The 5,682-nt window shown below is 37.3% G+C and overlaps 1 long non-coding RNA gene across 1 annotated transcript; it reads left to right on the top strand.

The window, feature by feature from the left end:
* Nucleotides 1–3,811: 3,811 nt before the first annotated feature.
* LOC131250126 (uncharacterized) lies at nucleotides 3,812–4,676 on the top strand. Its single transcript, XR_009173078.1, has 3 exons — nucleotides 3,812–3,910; nucleotides 4,054–4,176; nucleotides 4,269–4,676. It is a non-coding gene; the product is annotated as an uncharacterized LOC131250126 (long non-coding RNA).
* The last annotated feature ends 1,006 nt before the right edge of the window (nucleotides 4,677–5,682 follow it).

The following is a 5,682-nucleotide window of genomic DNA, read 5'->3' as shown; positions in this document are numbered from 1 at the left end:
GTAGGTGGTTTAGCTGGAAATCATATCTACTTTGCAAACCATGTCGAGATTTCTGGAGGTAAGCAGGCACGATCATTGTGGATGGGGCATCCTGTAATTGACAACCCGTGCACATTGCAATACTAGCCATGTATATAACATGTTCCCCCATTTTAACAATGGAAATGTGGAATTTGTTGCTGTAATTTTTTGTTTGATTCAAATTAAACTCCTTCCATCTCATGACTTAGTTGGGATTCTTGTGTAGATAATGGAATATATACGTGTCTTTTAATGGATGTTGTGAAATGAGGTTTGTTCATGGATCTATGGAATTGGGTGAAAGCAAATTTAGATTGAACTTTGTGATTTATTTTTACTTTGGTTTAGATTTAGGCGCGGTTCATCAAAATGGCATCTAAGGAAATGAAAAACAGCCTACATTCAAAAAACATGCATGGCCCATCTGATTAGAAGTCGAGACTATGTCCTTCTTTCTCGGCCAAGGCAGGTACAAAGTAAGTTGATTTTATGGACGACGGGGAACTTCCTGTTCCATGTCTGTGTAGTATGGCTAGGTGTATGGAGGCAGGTTTTTATATGTTCATGAGACTGCACATCGAGTAGATTCATTTCTGCAGATCTTCCAGTTCCATGTTTTTCTAAAGTCATCCTGGTAGATATCTAGCCTACTTGTTTCTGCTTTTGATAGTGGACTTCTACTTTATTTAATATGAATACTAACTAATTGCAATTTGGTCATTTCCACTTTATTGAACTTGTTATTATAATTTTATTGGACAGTGCATCCAAATGCTGCCTAAATAGTCAGTTCGTGTTGGATTAGAAGTATCACAGTCGCGAGAACATACAACCTAAACTAATTCTACCAAAAAAAAAAAGCCATTGGGTTGAAACTCAGAAGACAAAATAGAATCATGTAATGATTGTAGCATTCTTGGGTTGGTGTTCTCAACAATGGGATGAGAGGTCCTATTTAGAAGGAGGGTCCACTGAACTCTACCATGGAGATAAAGGCAAACCATCAACATGATTGTTTTATTTGTACACAGAGATAGACATGCTCTAGGGAGTAACATGAAGAAAACGTAGAATCAGTATATATAGGACTTGGTGGTTTGATCCATCATTAGATTCTGAAACCAGAAGACCCATGGTGACTGCAAGAGAACAAGTATCGAATGCAATCATCAAATATTTGTTGACTAAAAATTCTGAAACCAGAAGATTCATGGTGACTGCCATTTTCAATGAATGCAAACCAGTTTTCATCTAATTTCAGGGAATTCAGTTTTTCATTTTTTCTTTTTTCATTGAATTTTACAGTTATTCTAAGGCTAAATTAGTACATCTAATTTTTTTTGCTCCTCGGTTATGTATATCTGAGGTTTGAGTGCTTTTTTTTTGTTAGCTTGTTAGTACACCCAACTGTCAGTTCAGAATTCAGAATCGACTCTGCAATGGATTCCAATTTAACTAAATCAGGAAAATGTTTATAACCTTTTATAACTCCAAAAACACCCTAATGAATTAAAAAAGAAGAAGAAAAAGCAACTAATGCTCTGAGGCAATGAGAGTTGCAAGATTGCCTAAAAATCTTAGAACTTCCTCTCACAGTGATGGGATTAGTTCACTCTAACATGAAAAGTCCCATTTTGTTAAAAATTTGCTATTCGTAAAAACAGTATAATGGGACAGTCACACTCTAAAATCCAAAAGCATTGTAATTTGCAAGTCATAATTCTTTGGATGCTTTTGGGAAAGCACTCCACGAGTCTGTATTGGATGCTTTTGGGAAAGCAGGGCAGAGTGAAGAAATTGAGCAGCTGTTTGAAGAGAAAATGGGTATGATTGCCAACTCACCACCTGTAGCTCCTCAAGCTGAACAGGTAGCAGCTTGATCTATTTTTGCTAGACCCAGTATCACAACACATTGTCCTTCATGTTTTTGAGTCGAGTGATGAAAATGGCTGGTTCATTGTATCTTGGATGTTCAGTTGACATCGGTCTAAATGGGCGTCCATTGCCAATTAAATTATTAATTGTTGTAAGGGGGTCATTGTTGGGAGTATGGGTTCTCGTCTTAGGTGATGAGTTTTGCAGGTTGTGTGAGTCTATCTGATAGGTTGTCTTGAGTCTGGACTACTCCATGTCAAAGACATTTAGAACGATAAATTATTAATGATATAATCTTGTCTTTGGTAGAAACAATACCAATCTTTTGTTGGCATTTTGAAGGATTTGTTATACTTTCCTCCATATGTTTGCTTGTATGGTGTGACTGCTCTGTTGTGTCTATGATTAGTTTCCTTGCTCAAAATGTTTACTGTGGTTTATGATTTGTGCATTTGAAAATTTGAGCTCTTATCGCAATTTTTAAGGGACTGGCCTTTGTTAATTTCCTATCTTAAGTTAGTTAACAATGTTAATTTGTCTTGTGAGTTGTATATTACCTCAATAACCCATTAGAATTTGGCTAGGTTAACACATGATGAAGTCACTGTCATGATATCCTGAAGTATCTACGTGTATTATGTTTTCCCAATATACATGCAGGTGATGAACTTGAAAACCTTCACTTGGGATTGATCGTGTAAAGCAGAAAAAACCAGCATGGATGGGACAACCAGATCTGTGATTCTCAACATCCCAGGTTGCTGTAGGCTTAGATCATCATCAGTCCCCTAGTTTGGATGGGGCATAGCAGCCTGATCTTAATTGGCCAATTGATGCCGACAAACACAGTTGTCATGGCTAAAATAGGGATGTTGAGATGGATAGGTGGCAAGATGAGGAAGGATGGAATTAGAAATAACACATTCAAGGGAATTTATGAGTAGCACCACCAATAAGTAATAAAATGAGGGAAAGTAGACTTTGATGGTGTGGCCATGTGCATCGAGACCAAGAATTAAACTTGTTAAGAGTGAGTTGGCTCACGTTGAAGGCTTAAAAAGGTGAGGTGTCAAAAGGACATGAGTGGAGGTAGTAAGAAATCTTTGATGACCTACTGTTTAACTGAGAATATGGTCCTCAATAAAGTGGAATGGCGGAATAGGATTCTTGTAGCAACCCCAATTAGTTGGGATAGGCGTAGATCATGATGATGATTTGAAAGTATTGTATGCAAAATAGAAAATGCTGGCTGTTGGTGAAATTTACTCTTATAAATAAATCAGTTTTACATGCAATGAAAGAAATCAATGTTAGAGTATTTGCTAAAATGATGATACTTATTGTCTAGATGTGCTATATTCATACAAATGTATGGGGATATTCATTGGTAGAGTAGCAAATGCGCAGCCTGGTATTGGTTTGGGGCTCGTTGGTGGGCCTATGCTTGATTTTGGATCTTGGGATGGATTTTAGGCTTGTATCTACCTAAAGACCATGGGTACCCAACCTCACTGACCTTAAAATTGAAATGCCTTTGGGCAGATACAAGCCCAAATCTAGTTCAAGGCCTAAAATCAGGCACTAGTCAACCTTATAGGGCATCAAACCCACAGTGAGCTACGCCAACCCAGTTGCCACTCCTATCTTATGCCGGTATACACTTGTATGCACAAAGCACATCTAAGCAAATACTAAGTGCAAAATGTCTAACTTTTCCTTAGGGAGAACCATGCGGTGCCACACCCAAAATTGATCTTCTACCTACTATGGCATTACCCATTCCACTTCAAAAGATGCAAGCAGTTTATAGGTATTACAACTCTCTTCCATGTCTGCATTTGCTGCTTTTTCTACTCATGCACATGCCATCTCACAGATCTTACAATCAGTATTGGACATGACTCCATTTACATTCAGCATCAAACTGGCTACAGTTGCTTCTCATAAGGAACACATAAATCTGGAGCAATGGCTGAATGAAAATCTGAGCATATACAAGGATACTTTTTTCTAGGTGATTCACATGCTTTATTTCATTGCCATTGTATGAATGAACTTGTCCTCAATATATGCTGCATTTTTTTTCTCTTAAAGCTTCTTGAACATGAAAATGTTTAGAGTCCACTGATGGACATGTCTTTCTTTCTTTTTTCCTAGGATTGCCTCAAGTTCTTAAAAGAAATACCTTCTGCAGCAACAAATGATGCATCTGCCAATCCTTTCCAACATTCCAACTCTGTCATGAATCTTTATCTAGAGACAAGTTCTACTCTTTTGAAGGTTTTTGCTTCCAAAATTTCTTTTTCTATTACTTATACACAGCATCATAGAGAACTATTATGCATATTGTAGTTTACATGAATATTTCACAGGTTTTTCAAGCCCATTCTGGCCAGCTCATCTCCCACCAACTTTCTGAGGAATTGAGAGGGTTGCAGGCATCATCTGTACATGCTAATCCAAGACTGCAAAATGGTGGGGCTACAGATTTATCAACACATGATGCATCATATCTGATTATTCACTGGCCTCTTCAGATCAACAGAAAATAATCTTTTTTAGCATCTTTGTCCAAACATAGTTCAAAATGTATGATTATTCACTGGCCCTTCACTCACTGCTGAAGTGTATGTTTGTTAAGTCACACTCTTTGTCATGCAGAACATTGCGAACCTTGCTGGGAACAAAGCTCTAGTTCTGCCTGTGCCTGCATTTAACATCATCAATGGGGGATCACATGGTTTCACTATCAACCTGAATTTTGCGAACCTTGCTGGGAACAGAACTCAGTATGCATCTTCTTCTTCTTCTCTCTCTCTCTCTCTCTCTCTCTCTCTCTCTCTTAAATCCCGAAATGGTTTCACTATCAACCTGAATTTTGGTTGGGTTGCGTTGCATATAGAGGAAGTGCAAAGACAGGGTTGTGTTCCACACAACAATGGTAGCAGATTTTCTATACATTAAATACCATTGAAAATCCTTTTGCAGATTTTCTAAGGAACAATGGAACAATGGAAGTTGTTGTTCCAAACTGACAGTTGTTGTTTAAATATATATCTTAATGTTGTTGTTGTACAGAACAATGGTAGCAGATTTTTGAAGTGTGTGGAACAGTTGTTGGGGTATGAAGGGTTTAGTTGAACAGTTGCTGTTGTATAGAACAGTTGATGAAGGGTTTTGCAGATTTTTAGAGAGAGATTTGAATTTAGCTTTGTTCTTTTGCTCTTTTTTCTTGAATTTGAGGTTGGGAGTTTGGAATTTCAGGTCTTCGGGGAGAGCGATGGATTTCGATGTGATCTTTAGTCTTTCTTCAAGAATTGGAAGTGGGTATTTGGAATTATAGTTTTTTTTTTCTTTTTTTCTAACAGAGATTTGAATTTTAGATGTGTTGCTCTTTCCATGTGAATTTGAGAACGGGTGTTTAGGATTACGTGCTTTTATGGAAACAGAGTTCAGTTTCAATATGCTCAATCTTCAAAACACACAGACACATTTTAAGCCTCTTATATATAATGTTATAACATGCAATTTCTTCCATTTTGTATGATGAAATTGATTTTCAGCCATGTGCAGTAAGCTTTCGGATCAAAATGAAGCTATAGGGTGTTAGTTGATGGCAAATTGATAACCAGTAGAGGCACATCCACGGAGTTTTCGCTTGCGATTGTTGAGAAGCTATTTGGCTGCAAGAAGGCATTGGATCTTGCTGTTAATAAGAACTTTAAATAGACATATAACTATTATGTTGGCATTGTACTTTTGTGAATGGAAATGAATTATTGTTTT

Source organism: Magnolia sinica, chromosome 6 (assembly GCF_029962835.1).
Source record: "Magnolia sinica isolate HGM2019 chromosome 6, MsV1, whole genome shotgun sequence".
In the NCBI taxonomy this organism is placed as follows: Eukaryota; Viridiplantae; Streptophyta; class Magnoliopsida; order Magnoliales; family Magnoliaceae; genus Magnolia; species Magnolia sinica.
The sequence above is the reverse complement of the archived record's forward strand: the minus strand, read 5'-3'. Positions and strand labels throughout refer to the sequence as shown.